The 22050-nt window shown below is 36.8% G+C and overlaps 1 long non-coding RNA gene across 1 annotated transcript in view; it reads left to right on the forward strand.

Moving 5' to 3' along the window:
• LOC309803873 overlaps positions 1-22050 on the forward strand; it is a 237602-nt gene that overhangs the window by 170246 nt on the left and 45306 nt on the right. Inside the window, exon 2 of the long non-coding RNA XR_014294011.1 lies at positions 7678-7775. This is a non-coding gene — a long non-coding RNA (uncharacterized lncRNA). The remainder of the gene's footprint in view (positions 1-7677; positions 7776-22050) is intronic.

Consider the following 22050-nt stretch of genomic DNA (forward strand, 5'->3'; position numbering starts at 1 on the left):
TTACCCTTACTTTTAAGCCACTGGTCTTCCAACTAGAAACCATTTCCTTCTACCACTGTGAGCCATAAAAATGGATTCCAAAAGGGCAAGAAATATTTTGGTGGAATTTGATTTCTTCTTAGATAAAATGATCTTTTAGAAATGTGATGATTAGTGAGATCAAGACTATATTCTTCAAAGTTAAATGGAATTGTGGTAAATGAGGGGGAAAGGACTAAATGAGACATCGTTTACATGCATACACAGTTTCAGTGAGGGAGCAAACTTTGTTGGTGATTTTGATAGAAGCTCTTCTTTTATATGAAATGGCCTTAGGAACTGACATAAATGGGGTTCATCCAAACAAACTGGGAAATATGATGTTTTTAAGCTCTATTTCCCTAGTAGAAATGCATCTTGCTCCAATGAGTCTAAGCTCCAGTAAATACAGAATGTTTTGTGAAAACTGCAGGCAGTGATATGATTATAGAAATTGTTCTTGTATTTTTATTTTCACCCTATTTCTAATCTGTCTAATAAACCTTTTAAATTATGGACATGTGGACCCAGAGGGGGAAGGGGAGTGTGGGACGAATTGGGAATTAGGTTTGACATAAATACACTACCATGTGTAAAATAGATAGCTGGTTGGAACCTACTGTATAGCACAGGGATCTCAGCTCGTTGCTCTGTGATGACCTAGATGGGTGGGATGGGGAGATGGGAGGGAGGTCCAGGAGGGAGGGGATATATGTATACATATAGCTGATCCACTTCATTGTACAGCAGAAACTAACACAACATTGTAAAGCAATTTTACTCCAATTTAAAAAAGAGAGAGAGAAAATAAATAAATAAATAAGTTCTGCATCAGGTTTCTATTACTTGCACATTGGGAGTGGAGGTAAGAGATAGAGATTTTAGTGATATGATGTATGTTTGGGGGGATTGACACAGTGGTGTGCTGGTACATGTTTAACAAGTGGGTCTCCAAGAATAGTTGCAACATGAATGTTGGTTGAGGTTTTTCTTTATGTTAAAGAGTAAGATCAAAGATAACAAAGACAGGGACTTCCCTGGTGGCACAGTGGTTAAGAATCCACCTGCCATGGGCTTCCCTAGTGGCACAGTGGTTGAGAGTCCGCCTGCCGATGCAGGGGACACGGATTTGTGCCCCGGGCCGGGAAGATCCCACATTCCGTAGAGTGGCTGGGCCCCTGAGCCATGGCTGCTGAGCCTGCACTTCCGGACCCTGTGCTCCGCAACGGGAGAGGCCACAACAGTGAGAGGACTGTGTACCGCAAAAAAAAAAAAAAAAAAAAAAAAAAAATCCACCTGCCAATGCAGGGGACACAAGTTCGAGCCCTGGTCCACAACTACTGAGCCTGTGCTCTAGAGACCATGAGCTGCAAGTACTGAGCCCCCACGTGCCTCAACTACTAAAGCCTATGCACTTAGAGTCCATGCTCCGTAACAAGAGAAGCCACCACAAGAGAAGCCCGCAATGAGAAGCCCGCACACCACAACGAAGAGTAGTCCCCACTTGCTGCAACTAGAGAAAGCCCACACACAGCAACAAAGACCCAGTGCAGCTAAAAATTAATTAATTAATTAATTAATTAATTTTAAAAAAAGATAACAAAGACATGCGTCAGAATGTCACTAGTTTGTCAACAACGTGAGCAACTTCTTTGACGGTTCAGATAATAATTTTGAATACTGGAAGGATATTTCCTTTTTGTGTTATTCATAATGTGATAGTTACAGCAAAATTTTAAATGTAATCCACATTACTAATATTTTCTCCACTTGGTTAGTCTGGGCAGTGAAAAACAGAACAAAGAAAACAATAACCAGGCCCTGATTTGTAGTGTTTTCTGGTTCCTGTGGTGCCAGTACTTTCACCATGTCCAATTTCAAGCTACACACGTGACATCACTGAATGTGGAGCTGGGAAAAGAAATATAGTAGCACACCATTATATAGTGCTTCCACCAGATACACACAAGAGAGGTAAATTACCTCAAGAGCACGGATAATAGTAAATGTAGTAAAATAATTAGGAAATTATGAGTTTTATGTGTTTTTTTTTGTTTTGTTTTGTTTTGTTTTTGCGTTACGTGGGCCTCTCACTGCTGTGGCCTGTCCCGTTGCGGAACACAGGCTCCGGACGCACAGGCTTAGCGGCCATGGCTCACGGGCCCAGCCGCTCCGCAGCATGTGGGATCCTCCTGGACCGGGGCTCGAAGCCGTGTCCCCTGCATCGGCAGGCGGACTCTCAACCACTGCGCCACCAGGGAAGCCCAAGTATTATGTTTTAACATTTTTTTGAGGTATAATTGACATATAAAAGTTGTATATATTTAAGACGTATGACTTGATGTTTTGATATACATATACATTATGAAATGATCACCACAATCAAGCTAATTAACATATCCATGATTGCCATTTTCAGTGTCCTCCATGCCTTGTGTAGATTCAGTCTAGCATTCCATGTAAAATGTGCCACCTTAACATTTTTCATGGACATGTAGGTTATTTCCAGAATTTCCATCTTGTCAATTATATTTGAAACTGCCACTTGGTGCATATGTTTGAGGATGTGCCATTTCCAGAAAGAATGTCTAACTGGTATGATAGCTGCACAAAAAGCAAAAAAGAAAAGAACAAGCAAACTTCAGGACTTTCATGTCAATTAGTTACAGAGAGAAAAAAGCTGAAGAAAGTGAAACTAAAATGTTCATAATTCTTCACTTCATATAAAAAGGAGTTGGAGGTTATTCTTCCTTATTGGATACATCCATATGCATAAATAGAGATTTAAGAATGATTGTAGAGTATATTAATAAAAGGGAGGATTTAAAACACAGTTATAACCTAAATTTATTTATCTTTCAAGATTAGAGAAAACAAATTATAAGTCATACAATAAAAATTACAATTAAAAAAACAATAGCAAAGTATAAAATTCAGAGTCAGATAAGATACAGGTAGTAAAGGATTACTGGAAAAGCAATAGGAGTAAATTACATACATTTCCGTTATTAAAAGTTAGAATCTCAGATACAAATAAAGCGCAAATTCACAATGTTAACTTTTTAGGTGTCATAACAATATTATCTAGGAAACTTGTCCTTAGTTTTGATTGACTAGGAATGATATAGCAACTTACTTTGAAATGATGCAGCAAAGAAATTAAAACTATATGGCAAAATCTTAATCACTGTTGAATCTATGTGGTAAATGTAAGTATAACATATTATTCTGTATACTCTTCTGTATTTTTGAAAATTTTAAAAATACAAAGTTAGAAAAATAAAAAATAAATGTCCCTTCAAAACCCCTCTAACTCTTTCAGTTACTTTCTTGAAAATTTGCCACCGTCTTACTAATTTTGAAATTTGTAACACTGTATTCCTAAAGTGAATAAATAACTCTAAGTTGTCTCTAGTAGATGAAAAACAGATTTTGTTCTTTCCATTTTTTTTCTTCTTGCCAATTAGAAAAATAAAGTCTATCAGTGGAGGAGAATAGGCCAGTCCATTAACAATAGAAAGTAGATTAGTGGTTTGTGTTCTAGAGGTGAGGGTGTGGAGGAAAGTGGTTTAGGGAGGAATGGGGAGTGAACGCTAATGGGTAGGGAGTTTCCTTTCTGGGGCGATGAAATATTCTACAGTCGATTGCAGTGGTGGCTGTACAACTGTGAATATACTAAAAACCATTGAACTGTACACTTTAAAGGGGTGAATTGTAGGGTATGTAAAATGTATTTCAATAAAACTTATTTTAAAATAGTGGCTCCTTTAGGTTTAGCAAGCAACTAAACAAAACAAATTTTATAAGGCTACTTACATTTAAATGAAAGATTGAGTGAGGCAAAGAATGCAAGGCTAGGCAGAGATACACAACATGTGTTTCAATCCTATGAAAAGGGGAGGGGATTCAGTCCCAGCAGTGCTGCTTAGTAGAGCTGTGTTCTCAGCTGAGTAACTATTTTGGCATCTCCCTTTCCTTATGCATGACAAAGGTCTCATGGTCCTTGCCTATTTCAAATATCCCCTAACTATAAAATAATATAATGCTTTGGTCAACTGTACAGTGCTATGTAGTGTACTCTAGTTACTTATGGCCAGGTTAGTCAACCTGTCAGTTGGAAAATAGACACTTTGAAATGGCCACCGGAAAAGCTCTAGGGTACTATGAGTTCTTAATGGTCACCAGTTCCCCTACTTACTAAAAAATGGGGGCTAGTTCAGAGAATTTTTTCAAATTTATTTCTTTATGATATTACACTATACCCTGGTACTTCAACAAACCATTTGACCTTTCTCAGTTTTTAAACCATGAGACTAGCCAAGTAATGTGATGCTGTGACTTTTCGGGAGGTGAGAAGTGGGAGAGAAACAAGATGAATATTCCTCTGCATACCCAGTCACAGGGTCATGCCACCTACTATGGAAGTGAATATGCATCCTCTCTGCTGCCATTCCAAATGAGCCCACCTTCCAACCTCTTTCCTGCCAATACCACCTCATGGTAGCCTGCAATAGTCATTGTAGTTTGGCTGAACGGAACAAAGGGGCTATTGTCTGAGAATAGATGCAGGAGAAGTTTTGCCAAATTGTGCATTCTCAGGTGAACGGGTTTTCACAAATGGAGCGTTAATCACAATTCTCTGACAATATCAATTATGGAAGCAGACCAAGAATAAACCTGCAAATAAGAAGAGCCCTTTCCTCCTCTCTCACATTAAGAATGCAAGCATACTGGAAATGCAAAGGAATACAAAATTGCTGGAGGATAGACATCTCCAGCAGAAAAAAAATTCATTTTCTCTAATTTTCTTTATAATCAAAAAAATGGTTAACCTTTTTTTTAACCAAATGAGTATTTAGCAGTCATGCCTTTAAATAAATAAATAAATATATATATTGTATTAATTTCCTGTTACATTATATATTTTTGTTTCATAGCATTACCTAGTACCTTGCTACCTACAGTGGGGTTTTATAGGCTGGTAACCCCAGAATTACTTGGAAACTTGTAAAAGTGCAAAATCGCTGACCCTTTTCAGAGCTATCAAGTCCAAAACTCCATTTTACTTAGGAGATTTGTCTGCACATTAAAGTGTGAAAAGCACTACTCTAGAATATAAGCTTCTGGAGAGTGGGCATGCCATATCTTTCTGTGTTCTTCCATCTCATAAAATATCTGGGTTAATGGGAACCAATCAACCTGCTGGACTGCATGAAATATGATCAGAGTGTTCCTTTATCAGTCTGTTTAGCTCTAAACATAGTGGAATTTGTGTTATTGCGTAGGGACATTCATGTGGCAGGCAAAATACTATGTGTTCACCATTAAATACGGTATTAAAAACTACATGTCCCAGCTACCCTTGCAAAAATCAAGGCCCTGGACTGAGTACTGGCCACTGGGGTAAGTCAATGGATAGAAGATGTGTCCATAAGAGTACTTACAGAACCCTCAGGATTGACTGTATAATCTGTGGGGCCCCAGTGAAAAATGAAAATGTGAGGCCTTTAACTGAAAAATTAAAATTTCAAGATAGCTATAGCAGAGCATTAAACCAAATATAGGGCCTTCTAAGTGGGGAATGGGTGGGTGGATGGGGGCTGTGCTACTACCCAGGATGCATGCCATGGAGCCCCTCTCGCTCTTCTCTGGCCCTGGAAACTCCTAAACTCCTGTGCGGGATTGTGGCATTATAAGATGCTAGAGTCTCTGTGAGCTTGTGTCCCTGAGTGACCATGGGGATTAGAGCCCTTGCCAACACGTTTTGGACGTATAGTGAATGAGATATAAACCTTGGTTTCTGCACACCACCAAGATTTCAGAGTTAATTTGTTTCTGCCTCAGTAGTGGTTTTTAAGTGTTTAAAAAAACACACCCAGAAACCAAAAACTAAAAAGAAGAAAAAAAAATAATAATTTAGCCCATTTTGACTTATACATCTGGGTTGTTGCCCATCACAGATGAATCAAATTGAGAGGAAGAGGTTAAAACTTAGAGACTGATGGGGTGAAGGTAGGAAATGTTGGCATGGAGAACAGAACTGGAATACCTAGGCTAGTAATAAAAGGAAAATATTCAAGGGAGGATTGGAACGTTTATTTTGAGAGAGTCTGAGGAAGAGAGGAAGGGAGCCTTCCTCTGACACCTTTTTCCTTGGTGCTATGGAAGAAAAGTTATCTGGTAATCATGGAGAGTGAGAGTTAGAATTTATAAAGATGCATTTTGAAATAACTACTGCTGGAAACTTCCTAGGAAACCAATAGGAGATAAATAAGAGGATGTGTGTCAGAAAAGATCATGATGAATGTAACCTTTGGTGGGGTTGAGAAATCCAATAGATGGAGCTAGAGAGGACAGGAGGAAGAGGTGACCCAGCATCATGAACCAGAAAAGGTAGTTTGAGTTAAATTTTACAGAATATGTATCATCTCTATAGTTAAGAATTGATTACTCCATTAATATAAATCACGACCATTTTGACAGTTTCAAATAGGCCCACAGACTCTCACATGGTCATTGTCACTTGGATAAGGGCATCTGGACACTCAGAAATTCTTCCAAAAGTGGCATTTTCTTTGGTTAAAATTACCATAGTGCGGATAATGACCGGTATCCCTGCAATCGTTGAAGTTGATATTGTAAGGAAAAATACAAATGTCAAACAGACTAGGCTAGAGTCATCATATTCTCTTCTACCCAAACTATTACATAGGAAGTCAATTGAAAACTGGATTACTAACTGATTAAATTTCCCCCAAATGAATAATGACAATTATAAACACTTACTAAATGCTCACTCTGTGCCAGGTACTCTTGTAAATGTTTTACATGTATTCCATTAATTCTCGCCGCAAGCCTAGAAGCAAGATGCCATTGTAATTGCCATTTTTTCTGGATGAGTAAGGTGAGGCAATGAAAGACTGAGTAATATATCTAAAGCCACATGAATAGTAAGTGGTTAAGCCATGATTTAAATTGTTTGTCCGTGCTCTGATGTGGGGGTTAAGAGAAGCAGTTTGGTATCATATCATTTGGTAAGAACACATGACTGCAGGCTGATGGGATCAGCCAGGCTTTTCCTTAGGTAAGCTACAGGGAAGCTGTTTTCTTACAAGGCTTCTGAGAGAGGCAGGATGGCTTCGTGATTTCAGAGCATAGGTGTTGGAGTCACACTTTGGGGGTCATATCTTTGCTCCACCCTCTTGATCTCATATAATTTGTGCAAATTGCTAAACCTTTTGTTTGTTCCCTGAGCCATAAAATGTGGAGCTCATAGGGTTGTAAAGATTAAGTGAGCTAGGAAGACAGAGCCCAGTACTTGGCATGTTAAGAACTCAGTCAACATTAGCTACTATTACTAGTGAGCATGGAACTGGATCAAAAGCAATTATGGATTATTTTATTAGGCCCATCTCATACCATTGTCAGCAAACCCTCTTTAAACACTCAATGCAACTGGTTCCCTAAGTTACGGGGCCTCCTTTTTGCCAGCAGGGCAAAGTTCTGTTTAGCTTAGCTGTTAAATCCTTCTGCAGTTCTGCACCAATTTTTTTTTTCCTGCCCTTAGTTTTCACTCTTCTCCATCATGAACACATCAATACAGTCCCTCAAAGAAGCCCACGTGCCTTTACCCATGTCATTTTTCTTTTTATCTTTCAGATCTAGCTTGGATGTCCCCTCTTCATGAACTCTGCTCAGAACACCCTGTTCTACAGTAATGCCCTTTCTCTTCAGAGCTTCAAGAACATCAATCTCTGGTAATATTCCTTGTGTCGATTAATTCTTACAGCTTTTTTCTCTTCTTTATGTTTGCTTACAAATGCAGAGGAGAGATAAAGCCCCAGGCATCAAATACTACATTTTAATGCAACTGATTAAGCTCTATTATTTGACATGACCGCTTTGAGGTAGAGATATTTTCATGTGTCACAATGTAAGAACAACTTCTAATGATCCAGTTTTAGATACAAAACAGATCTCAGACCCTTACTTCATCCCTACTGCCTAAGACATTCCTGAGCCCTATTCCGTTCTCTGAGTGGGGTCATGGATTGATTGGGGCCTAGGGAATGTCTGTTTTGCCTCTTAATTTAGATAAAGGAAAAAAAATTAATGGCATCAAAATGTCTCTGTGATCAACATGGCTTTGTGAAGACAGCTTTGTAAAAACGCCAGTGCCTTTCAGAAAGTGTTCACATCCTATTTGAATCCTTAGTTGCCACCACCCATTTTTGAGTTCTTTCTAGAAGCTATATTTCAGTGCCCACAATATGTTAAGGCTCAGCTTGAAGTGCTGAAATTAATAAATGTTTGCTGAAATGAGAGTACATTATCTTAGACAAAGGAATACCTTCCAACTCCTTAATTTAAAATATCTGTTTCTCATAACTCAAAAAGATTCATGTACCACAGTGTTCATTGCAGCACTATTTACAATAGCCAGGACATGGAAGCAACATAAGTGTCCAATGACAGATGAATGGACAAAGAAGATGTGGCACATATATACAATGGAATATTACTCAGCCATAAAAAGAAATGACATTTAGTTATTTGTAGTGAGGTGGATGGACCTAGAGTCTGTCATACAGAGTGGAGTAAGTCAGAAAGAGAAAAACAAATACCGTATGCTAACACATACGTATGGAATCTAAAAAAAAAAAAAAAAAAAGGTTCTGAAGAACCTAGGGGCAGGACAGGAATAAAGACACAGACCAGAGAATGGACTTAGGACATGGGGAGGGGGAAGGGTAAACTGGAACAAAGTGAGAGAGTGGCATGGACATATATACACTACCAAATCTAAATAGATAGCCAGTGGGAAGCAGCTGCATAGCACAGGGAGATCAGCTCGGTGCTTTGTGACCACCTAGTGGTCTGGGATAGGGAGGGTGGGAGGGAGATGCAAGAGGGAGGGGATATGGGGATATATGTATATGTGTGGCTGATTCACTTTGTTATACAGCAGAAACTAACACAACAGTGTAAAGCAATTATATACCAGTAAAGATGTTAAAAAAAATCTACATTATCTATTTACCTACTACCTACTTACTTATGCATCTACCTATCCACCTATCTATTATTTGTCCATTTATCTAGATAGATATGTAGATAAGTAGGTCTATACGATGACAGAGTAATCAGCATTAATTTGTAAGAATATTCTTGAATCACTGTGCCTACAGTACCCTGCAATATAGTTAGAAGAAATTCAACTCGGAATTATGATGTGTGAAAACTGAAAAGTAAGCACAGGCCATAAAAAAATGTTTTTAAAAATATCACATTACAAAAAAGGAGGCAAAGTGACCATTACAGCAGAGGAGATTGATGACTCTTTCTGTAGCTTAAATCTTTGTCGACTAGCACATCTATTTTCCTCCTAGAGGTATGTTTGTTAGCACTAAATCACAGAGCCATCCATACAGACAGGATATATATGTACATATCCTAGAACTGCTGGGCATTCAGGTTCTACACTTGTCTCTAAGAATAATGGCTAAGATAGGTAGGGGGTCATCAGTCATCTTGAGGCACCTGGTGCCCTCTCTCAGTCTGATAATGGCTCATGCCTGTTGGGTAGCATAGTTAGTAGTGGCATTTATGAGAGTTTATTACTGCCTTCTCCCTTCAAAAGACACCTCATTCACTGCTGCACTTCTCACTTTAACTGGACTGAACACACACAGAGCGCTAGAGCAAGGAACGGTTAGGGGAAATCATATGTTAAACAGACAGACCTAAGAATGTGGGGTTCAGACTACCTCTGCCAGGAGGCCTGGTAAATGATCACACATAAATGTTCAGGTCAAGGCTCTTTTTCAGAGTTTTGGGAAAAGCACCAAAAGCAAATGGGATCTGAGCTAATATCCCCCTTTTTCCTGCCCTGATGGTCCTGCTGGTTCTGATGGTCCAGTTCCTATGACTCACATTCCCCGCTAAGGATACATGGGCTACTGTTGGGTACAGTTATCAGAGCATCTCTCTGGTTCCTACCAGGGCCCTCCACACTGAACTGATATGATCTGGGGACTCAATCTCAGATGGTTGTATTCCAAATGGAGCTAATGAACACTTTTGCTGGGTGTAGGTGGAGTCAGTTGAGTAGGCGTGTCACACACAGAGGATTGGGAGACTCTGGAGTAGGTGGAGTTGGGTCAGATTTGACATATTGGGGGTGAGATGTAGTCTCCTTTTTGCAGAGTTACAGAGCATCTTTAGCAAGTATATCAGACTCAGTTTAAATGTCTTCCTAGATTCACTTGGCCCTATCCACCCACAAAACTTATCTGCTTGTGTCATGGAGAGATAGGTCACCAGCTCTCTGAGCTCCCTTCAGGGTGAGGACTGGGCTCTGGCCTGGGCTCCACTGTACCTGCTGCAGAGGGAGGTCTGCAGCCTCCTGCACCCAGGACTGCCCCAACCAGAGCCAGGAAGTTGTGGCTCCTCACATTGCATCAACATGAGATGAAGTATCATGCCTAAGGCCATGGGATCTGGCTTCCCCTGCAGTTGCCTGGAAGAACTAAACAACAGAAGATAAATAACAGAAATAAAGGAAAGTTTACACTGTGTGTGGCAATTTCTAACCAGGTTCGCTGTTAACAATTGCAAAGCCTGGTAAAACTACTAAGATCATATGCAAATATGTAAGTTATAGACCAAATTAACCAATGGTAAAACTAAAATAAGTCATATAACTCCATCTTACTCCATTCACAAAAATTAACTCAAAAAGACTTAAATGTAAGACCTGAAACCATGAAACTCCTAGAAGAAAGCATAGGAAAAATTTTCCTTGACATGGCAATGAATTTTTGATTGCAGAACTTAAGGCACAAGCAACAATATCAAAAAATACACAAGTAGGACTGCATCAAGGTAAAAAGCTTCTGCACAACAAGAAAACAGTCAACAAAGTGAAAAGACAACCTATGGAATGGGAAAAAAATATTTGCAAACCATATATCTGTTAAGGGGTTAATGTCCAAAATATATAAAGAACTCATACAACTCAATAGCAAAATAAAACCAAATAATCCAATTAAAAAATGGGCAAAGACCTAAATTTTTCCAAAAACAGATGTAAAATGGCCAACAGGTACATGAAAAGATGCTCAACATCTTTAATCATCAGGGAAATGCAAACCAAAACCACTATGAGATATCACCTCACGCCTGTTAGAATGACCATCACCAAAAAGACAAGAGGTAAGAAGTGCTGGCAAGGATGTGAAGAAAACTGTTGTGCACTATTGGCGGGGTTGTGAACTGGTACAGCCACTGTGGAAAACATTATGGAGGGTCCTCAAAAAATTAAAAATAGAACTCCCATATGATCAGCAATTCCACTTCTAGGAACATATCCAAAGAAAAGAAAAGCACTAACTCCAAAAGATATCTATACCTCCATGTTCATGGCATCATTATTTACAATAGCCAAGACATGAAAACAACCTAAATGTCCATTGATGGATGAATGGATAAAGAAGTTGTGGTATATATACACAATGGAATATTATTCAGCCATGAAAATGAAGAAATTCTGCTGGACCTTGAGGGCATTATGCTAAGTGAAATAAGTCAGACAGAGAAAGATTAATACCATATGATCACAATTATGTGTGGAACCTAAAAAAAAATGTCAAACTCAGATGAGATTTGTGGTTATTAGAGGCAGGGAGTATGGGGAGGGGGCAGTGGAGGAAGGTGGTCAAAAGGTACAAACTTCTGTACCTTGTAAGATAAATAAGTACTAGGAATGTAATGTACCACATGATGAATATAGTTAACATTGCTGTATGATATATAGGAAAATTGTTAACAGAGTAAACCCTGAGAGTTCTCATCACCAATTCTTTTTTACAAGAGATGAGATGATGGATGCTAACTAAACTTATTTTGGTAGTCATTTCACAATACAGTATAAGTCAAACCATTGTACACCTTAAACTTATACAGTGATACATATAAACTATATCTCAGTGAAACATATCTCCTACCTTGAAAGCATTACTTTTATAATAACAATATTAAAAATATGAATCAAGTTGTGTTATTTATATGAATTAACATTAGTAAAATATCAAAGATGCTAAATTTAATAACTGTGACACGTATCTAGGTAATCTATTGATGGACAGGTGATATTTTGATAAGTATTAAAAACACAGGTGTATATGTAATTTATAAGTTAGTATAATATTTATTTTTGCTGTATACTTAGATTTGCTGAAATCAGAAAAACCTAATTCTTATAATCAAGATTTTTATATAAGTTGGGTTGAACTCATAATAGTACTCTAAAAGATTAAAAAATAAAATAAGGTATACTCAAGTGTACACAACTTGAGTGTATTTTATCAAAAAGTAGATTAAAATAAATGTAAAATAAAACTATTTTCACTTATGTTTTCAAAAAGATTGTTTTCTTTGAAATAACTAATATAAAATTAGTTATTTATTTTTCTATTAAAGTTAAAAGGAAAACACAAATCAAGTATTAAGTTTTGCTTAGTTAAATCTTAAAATATTTATTTCATTTAAAAATTTTGATTAAATCATTAAATATTTTTATTAAACAAAAGTACTTTCAGTGGAAGTGTTCAAATTTCATCTAGTTGCAAGTGTAAACAATCAGTAATATTCACATATTTTATATTCAGATCTACATGTAATTTATACAAATTTAAGCAGAATATTCATTGTTTACTATTGCAAAATATCTTTAAACCACCATATGTCACTGTTGTAAACACTGCAAAATTGTATAACACTGCATTGTATTCACTTATGCATCGGCAGTGGCCCACCACAGTCTTCTGAATAAAGATGATTCACAAGATAAGAGATGCAGAAAAGTATTTCCCTGGGGCCTGTGTGGTATCAGCTATGAGAGTGACTCTTTAGGGTTAAGGGTTGCTCTGTGCCAGAGCTGAGTGCCCATGTGTTTTGTAATAAATTACTATTTTGGTGAGTGGTTATGCTGGGCAGGACCTTTAATAGAATAAGTTCAAGGCAGAGGCCTCTCTTGGCTTGACCGATGAAAGACAGGAGAAGAGAGTGAGCCCACTTCCCTTCCTCCCACTAATTTTTTATTATTTTATTAATATTGTGATGATTAGTGGTTACACATGATTTGCCTGGAAGTGACCAGTTGTATGTTCACTGTGGTACGTTACCCTCAGCTGTGCTGCATACTCCTACTATAAAGATACCCTGTGTTTTCCTTCCAGAGAACTGACTCTTTCCTTGGAGTAGAAAGGACAGTCATCTGGAAATAGAGTTGCATCTTTGAACCTGTCATTCTTTCTATAGCAGCATCTTTTGCTTGCAGAGGTACCTGCTGCCACTGATTTCTGAATCTTTGATTGATTCTACAGTGCAGATTCGTTTGCCTTTCCATTTTTCCCACTGCCAGCTTATTTCACATTTGCATATCTATTAACTCAATTACTACTCATCCTTTTGCTTTCCAACTTCCAAAAGTTTGTTCCTGTCATCTCTTGGCATAATTCTTTTTATCTCTGGGTCTATATTTATGCTGTTAAAAATCCCTTTACTGTCATTTTCACTGAAGTTTCCAAAGTTAGTGGAAATAGTTGTATGTATTCAATCTGCCGTCATTCATGACAGTGTAGTTTATCATAGTTATAAATTAGGAAACTTCTGCATGTCCTCAATAGAAGATGGATCAATTATTACCACTCCCAAAGTCACTTATTCATTCAACAAATATTTTCTGAGTCTCTACTATGTCAGGTGCTGTTTTATGTTATCTGTGTTAAATGCACTGATGGTTTTATTTACAAAACTTCTTAAGTAATATAGAGAGATACTCATAAAGTTAGTATAATATGTTTTTAAAAAGAAGGATAAGGACTATGTATACCCCATGACTTTCATTGTAAAAAACTATATAATATGTATAACTTTACTAAAAATTAAGGAAAGATTCCTAAGGTTCTAAAAACCTCCTGCTAAATTATCTTCTAAAATGGGTTTTCCAGCTAAACCTCACGCAGTTGTGAGTGGGAGCACCAAAGGTGATTTCTTCCAATGCAAATGAAATGAATTATACTAAATAAACTACTTGTTAACAAAATTCCACAATTTCATCCCAATAATGAAATTTAAGGAGATTAAAGTAGCACTCTCCTATGTTTCATGTCTTTTCTATACTATATATAGAGAAATGTGTCCCATGAGGGCGGACCTACTTTGATCCCACAGAATGTGAATCTTTAAGTGGGAGAATGACCCAGTGAACATAGTCTTGGTGTCTGGAAGTCGAAGGCTTAAATCTCAGCACTTATATAACTTTAATATTGAGAAAATGGGGCAGTGATGCATATTGGAAAGACTATATGCTTTGGAGTCAGAGGTACATGGGTTAAAATCTGGGCTCTGACACTTACTACTTATATGCCCCTGAGCAGATTAATCAAACTACATCTTAGTTATGTCATCTCCATAACAGGAGTGATTAAATTCATTCCAAAATTTTGCTATAAAAATGGACAGAAATAAAATATTTATCTTGCCTAGCACAGTCATGATACAAACAAGATATATGCATGGGGGAAACTACTAAAATATTGAGTACTTGTCTCTGAAAGGTGGAGTTACGGATACATTTTTGTGTGACTTTGGACAAGTTATTTCACCTCTCAAAGGCTTAATTTCCTTTTCTATATAAAGTGAATAATTATAGTAATAATGCTTTCAGAGGATTGTTAATGAGAATTTGATTCATAATTTTTTTAATAAATTTATTTTATTTATTTTTGGCTGCATTGGGTCTTTGTTGCTACGCGTGGGCTTTCTCTAGATGAGGTGAGCCGGGGCTACTCTTCGTTGCGGTGTGCAGGCTTCTCATTGCGGTGGCTTCTCTTGTTGTGGAGCACGGGCTCTAGGTGCACGGGCTTCAGTAGTTGTGGCTCGTGGGCTCTAGAGAACAGGCTCAGTAGTTGTGGCTCACGGGCTTAGTTGCTCCACGGCATGTGGGATGTTCCTGGACCAGGGCTCGAACCCCTGTCCCCTGCACTGGCAGGTGGATTCTTAACCACTGCACCACCAGGGAAGCCTGCTTCATAAAATTTTACAAATAAAGTATTAGGATACCACATGGCATGTATTAAGTGCTCAATATATGTTAACCATTATGTGTTATCTTTATTCCTTTTGCTCTATTTTGCCAATTTTCAATAAGTAGCCTGCTTTATTTTCTTAATCAGAAACAACTTTACTGTTTTTAGAAGAAAATGTCCTTTTACCTCCATATTGCCAAATGGAAGCCAAATTAGGAAGGTAAAAATAAAGCAGCGTATCAGTTGCTTCAGTTCCATCACACTCTGATGATAGTCACTGAATATAATTATACAGCTCCAACAGAGGTATCCTTGAGTGCTAGAGAATGAATACAAAGACAGACAGCACTGATGATCATTTCCAGTAAACTCACTTGTCCCTGAATACATCCTTGGGGTTTTACAGGACAAGCATCATCATTATGAAATGAAGCCCTTTTAATTGTAACAATAAAGTAGTCCCTTCAAGTTGGTGCTGTTATACTTTTTATAATCAGTGGAAATTCAATTAATCCAGTTAATTAAACATTGGTGAATCCAGAGTGAATTCTATTAATTAATGTTTCTGTATAAAGATATAGCAGACCACACAGTGCTTTCCATCAAGCTCGCAGATGCCTGCCCAATTGTAGCTGCCACATTTCCCATGTCACTCAGTAGACAGAAAGAAAGATACAATAAACTGTGATTCCCAGCCCAGGGTTTACAGATGTGATCTTAGGAGACCATTAAATCACTATAAGAATTTGAAACAAGCTTAATTTCTATTAGATTATAATACAAAAGCAATATAAGACTCTGAATGTTCTGGATGATGATCTAAATGAAGCACTGCCACACAATTTTAGTGTCCACTATTCTCATGTGCTTGTAATCATGTCAGGGTTATGGGGTTAACTTAAGGGAGTGGTGTTGACATCACCATTTCTGTTAGCTAAGCATCAGAAACAACCCTTAAGCATCACCTCTATACTGAGATGTAGCTTATATTGTATTTTTCTCCTATTCTTTAGGGGTGCTTTACAAATGTTTTTCACTTCTGACAGCATTATAAAGATGTCAATACTGACAACGTTATAAAGATTATTGTTGTCAAGTTCTGAAGCTTAGAGAAGTAAAATAATTCTCCTAGTTCATACCACTAGTTAGTGATAGAGCTAAGGCTTGAATCTATAACTGTTTGACTCCAAGACTGAGCTATTCCCAATGTTAACTGTGGTCCTAGAGCTTAAAAAATCAGATGGATGGAGTGGGGGATTTGTATTGTGTTGACAAAATGCCATGGTCCTAACAACTTCAAAGCCCAAGTTTACATCAATGGTTTTATGCTAGGCTCAAACAAATAAACAACAACAAACCAGTGATCAGCTTGAAGAAATAACTAATTGATTAGCTGACCCAAGCAACATCTAGACCTTTGGGACCACTACTATGAAAGAATGGATTTGGGAACACAGAGTTATTTGTACATTCATATAGTTCTTAAATATGTTCAGAAAAAAATATTTTGTACTTTATAGATTCTTGACAATTGAAACTTGAATCCAGTTCAATTGTGCTTAATTCCCTTTCAATATTTTTTTACTCATTCAAAAGAATACTGGCTACCTGAATTGGATAAGTCTTATGATAGATATTTTAATGACATGACTAATAGTCCTTGCAACAGTTCTATGAGGTAGGCATTACTAATCCTCATGACAGATGAGGCTCATGGAACTGAGTTAATTTGCTCACAGTCATATAAAGTTAGTAAGTGGCAGAGTCATGATTTAGAGTTGTTACTGTGCCATTTTCATACCATTTACTATGTGCCAGGGATGTATATAACATGACCATATATATAACATGTATATAATATGTATACCATGTATATAACACTTATAACCATGTATATGTATACATATATAACATGACCTCAAGTCCAAAGGTTAATCCAGACTATAGTCTGGTGGTAAGCATTAAATATATCTTTATTCCTAGAGCTAAACCTCAGTGATGAAATGGCTGCATGTTGACATTTTAAATAGAATATAATTATCAAACACTGGAGGGGAATGGGACGGTACATGAGAAGTCTGATAATTGTGATAGCTTTATGTTCTTAACTAGTTTTTTAAGTTGTTATCTACTTAAATCAGATCCTATTGGAGAGGTATGGGAGTTAAGTAGTTCAATATTACTCATAGTAGAGAACGGTAGACAAAAGCACCCCCCACAAAGGGCACTAATGGTATTATATAAAGGTATCAGTATCAAGGATATTATTTGAACATATAATCATGTCTTACATTATGAAATAGATCAAGTGAAAAGGAACATCTTTACAAAAGCTAATTCTATTGAAGGCTTGTATGCATTGATATAATACATTAAAATGACAGAATTGAGACTAAGCATATTTAATATCTTAAATGTAAATGGGCATAGCTCACCTATTTAAAAAAGTCATGTTGGTTAACAATACAAATTCCAAACCTATCTGTGTATTGAAAGACACTTGAAGAGATTCAGAAAGGTTAAAAATAAAAGGATATGAAACTATATAGCAGACAAATTCAAATAAAAGGAAAGCAGGGTCAAAATCTTGATATCTAGAAAAGTGAAATTTAAATTAAAAACTATTAAAAGAAAACCTATGTGAATAAATAAATGTACTATGTTTGAAGACTGGAAAATCCAAAATTTTTTAAGATGCAAACTTTCTTCAAGTTGATCTATTGAATCAATGCAATCTCAATAAAAATCTCTATTTTTTGGTGGAAATTGTTAAACTGATTCTAAAATTATTTGAAAATACAAATAACCTAGATTAACTGTTTTTAAAAAAGACCTAAAAAGAAGAACAAATTTGAACAATTTACATTACCTGTTTTCAAGACATATTACAAAACTACAATAACCAAGACAGTATGGTTTTGGTATAGGGATATACAAATTGATACACAAGAACAGAAAGTCTAAAAAGAGCTTTTAAAATTTATAGGCAATTAATTTTGACAAAGATGCCAATGAAATTTAGTGGGGAAAAGAAAATTCTTTTCTACAAATGATGATCAATCTTGACTTCTACCTCACACTGTATACAAAATTAACTTGAGATGGGTCATACATATAAACATAACAGCTAAAAGTATGAAGCTTCTAGAATGAAACATAAGAGAATATCTTTCTGATCTTGGAGTAGGCAAGGACCTTTTAGAGAGGACCTGAAAACATGAACCATAAAAGAAAGACTGATATATTTAGTTTAATCACAATTTAAATTTCAACTCTTCAAAAGCCACCACTAAGAAAATGAATAGGCAAGTGTAGACTGACAGAAAATTATTCACATTATATGTGTCTGATTCAAGAATAATTAAAAGGTAACTACAAATATAGCAAAAAGTAAGATTTAAGTAGGATACATGAGTTTTACAGTGTTTTTATATTGTTTCATAGAACATTTTTAAGCTTACAGTATTTCAAAACAAAAAGGTTAAAATACTGTATTGTGTATATTATAATGTAAATGTATGAAAAGAGTACAATATACAACTTATTAAATATATAACATAGTAAAATATATAACATGAAAATACATACTGTACTATACATGTGTTTAAAAAGAGTGTTCTTTGCTGTCACTAAGATTCTGCCCTCATGGCATTCATCCATCAGTCTCATTTCTCTATATGTTCTCTGTTTCTGGAAATCTCCTTAGGAGCTTTATACTAAGACTTTCTCTTATCAAATACCTGTTCTAGTTAAGCAGATACTAATACCTAATTAATTTTTTTCAAATTCTCATCAGTAATTTCTCTGATTCTCCTTTTCTTAACAAAATACAGTTTTAGACAGCATTATTTACACATTGGCTTATTAGTTCATTCATTTAACAAATGAATATGATTGATTCTCCTATCAATTTGCTATGTGAACACAGACAATCTCAGTTTTCACATGTGATAAATGAAATGCTTGGGTCTTATGATCTCTAAAGCATTCTTCCAGCTTTAAAATTCTACAGCACAATGATTCAATCATTTGGTTCTATCTGGCATGCATTACTTTTATTCACACCTTGGGGGTACTTCTGTTCTGTACTCTGTCAACACTTGGACCATCAAGAAATCAATAGTTAACTTCTCTTAGTTCACTTTTGTTTGCAGCAAAACAGACTGCACTTCAATCACCATTTTGCAATGGCTCATTGAAAAAGGGTTCCACCTTCAAATATGTTTCGAAACACTACAAAGTGGGCATTGACTTTTAACTACTCACCTAATTAGTGAGAGTATATTAGGTTACTGTGCTTCTATTTTAACCTAATTACTGTTTTAGACTTGAGTTTTCATAATACGAAACTGAGCTATTTGTAATGAGGTGGATAGACCTAGAGTCTGTCATACAGAGTGAAGTAAGTCAAAAAGAGAAAGACAAATACCGTATGCTAACACATATATATGGAATTAAAAAAAAATGTCATGAAGAACCTAGGGGTAAAACGGGAACAAAGACACAGACCTACTTGAGAATGGACTTGAGGATATGGGGAGGGGGAAGGGTAAGCTGTGACAAAACGAAAGAGAGGCATGGACATATATACACTACCAAACGTAAGGTAGATAGATAGTGGGAAGCAGCCGCAGAGCACAGGGAGATCAGCTCGGTGCTTTATGACCGCCTGGAGGGGTGGGATGGGGAGGGTGGGAGGGAGGGAGATGCATGAGGGAAGGGATGTGGGAACAGATGTATATGTATGACTGATTCACTTTGTTATAAAGCAGAAACTAATAATAAAAAAAATTTTTTTTAATGGTTAAAGTGGCAAATTTTATGCATATATTTTACCACAGTAAAAAATATATTTGAAAAAACATAATAAAATAATTTTAAAATAAGTTTGTCATCAGAAGAATTTAGAAATCAAAATTTTTGGAGGACTGTACATATAGAGATTTCAACTTAAATATTCACCTTTTCACTTGTATAGTCTAAGTTTGCTCCCCTGTATTCCAGTGTATCACAGATGTTTCCACTTCTGTATGGCACATCGGGCAAAATGAATGAGGCTGCTCATAGCCAAAAGCAACCAGCCTAAGACAGGCAACAAGCCCAGAAGTTGAGGAAATCAATATCTAGGCTTCCCAATAACTCAAACACAGCCAAAGGATTGGGAAGCTCTGATGTATTTTCTGCTCTCATGGAATGGAAAACATGTTTGTTGTTTGGACAGCAGACTTTTCAATATATCTGTCAAAAGAAAGTTCATCCACCCAATAACTCTCATTTTTTAGGCCAGTATAGTTGAATGGTATCCTCAAGCAGAAATTTCACTCATAAGTTACCAGAACTCCAGCAAAATACAGCATTAAATGTGGAACTAGACTATCACTGCAGAGATTCATAGCTCTATTATTTAAACTACATGAATCAGGATATGTAACAAGTAAACAAGTTACACGAGGTACGAATATATGACTAGTCAGAAAATGACTTCAATATCCCCTGTGGTATTTGTAAATAATGACAAGCACTAGAAGCTACCCAATAAAAGTTGAGTTAATAATCTTGACATGGCAAACAAAGGTCTTAATGCTGTGAAATCATCAAAGCAACATAATATTGCCCATACAAAGTTATCAGTGGAATTGTAGAACTATTTATGTAACTGTGTACAGTGTGGATAAAGAATTTCTGGTTTAAAAAAATTTAAGAACTCCAAGTCATATGGTCTTATCCCTTATCTTCAATGTTGTAACCCATTCTATGTTGATGAGTACTGATTCAGTGGCCTAGATTATTTAAACGAGCATATTTGGCAACTTTCCAGAAAAGAATAATTCATTTGGATCTTAGAACTTCTTCTGTTCTATCATTGTTAGTCATTATTGTTGTAAATAATTAAAAAGGTGTTTATGGAGGCACGTTGTTTCATCTGTCCTGCATGATGGTGTTTCTATGTGGAAGGAAACTGTTAGAGAAAGCATATTCAGTTCCACAGAAAACATATTCAGATTTGAAGTCTAGTGTGCTAGTCTGAAGTCTAGGAATTTAAAAAAAAGAAGTGCCCTTAGGATCAAACCTGTAAAAGAGGAGAAGGATGCATAATTGAACAGGGAGAGAAGTTGAATTGATGCTGACCCAAAGTTGACCCTCAGTTGACCCAACATGAAGTTCTGGACCTAGAGTGATACTCCAGCATTGTCAGGTGTTGGGCACAGGTGACCCAGCCTTTATATTGACAAATCAAGTGGTCACTAGATGTGGGCCTTTGGATGCCCAGGAAGGTGTGATGTTGGGCCAGGCAGCTCTCTGCAGTTGAGATCATTCCTGATGGGGCTGACACCTGATGTCTGCTGACAGCACTCCAGAAGCTAGGACAAAAAGTCCTTCATGAATGAGGGATCTGAGCATCACATCACAGTGTCTGCTACAGAAACCATAAAGGAGGCTGAGTAGGTTGAATCAACATGGTTACTGCAAGCCTTTCCCAGTTGATCTTTTGCCTTGATATTTTCTCCCCACCATCTTCTGTTCCTTTGCCACATGAAAGCCAGAGCATTTCTCTTCAGATGTACATTTCTTAAAAACTTCAGTGATTCCCCATAGCCTTGAGAATAAATTCCAAACACTTGAATATAGTTCACAAGGTCCTTCTTGAGCTGTTCCTTTCTTAATTCTTTAGGCTCTTTTACTTGTCCGCATGATTTCACTCCTAAATTCAAGCCTTTCTGAATTGCTCACAATTCCACAAACAATTCATGAGCTTTCTCACTTCTAGGTCCTTGCACATGCTGTTTTCTCCATCTGGAGCACTCTCTCTTCTCTGTGCCATTATTCCCTACTTACTCATATTGCTCATCAAAGCTTGGTATTGCTTCACTTCCCATGGTCCCTGTTCCCTCCTTAAATTTCATTTGTCCAAGAGGCCTTCTTTGATCTTATAAGCCTT

This window comes from Mesoplodon mirus (genome assembly GCF_964341445.2).
Source record: "Mesoplodon mirus genome assembly, chromosome: 5".
In the NCBI taxonomy this organism is placed as follows: Eukaryota; Metazoa; Chordata; class Mammalia; order Artiodactyla; family Ziphiidae; genus Mesoplodon; species Mesoplodon mirus.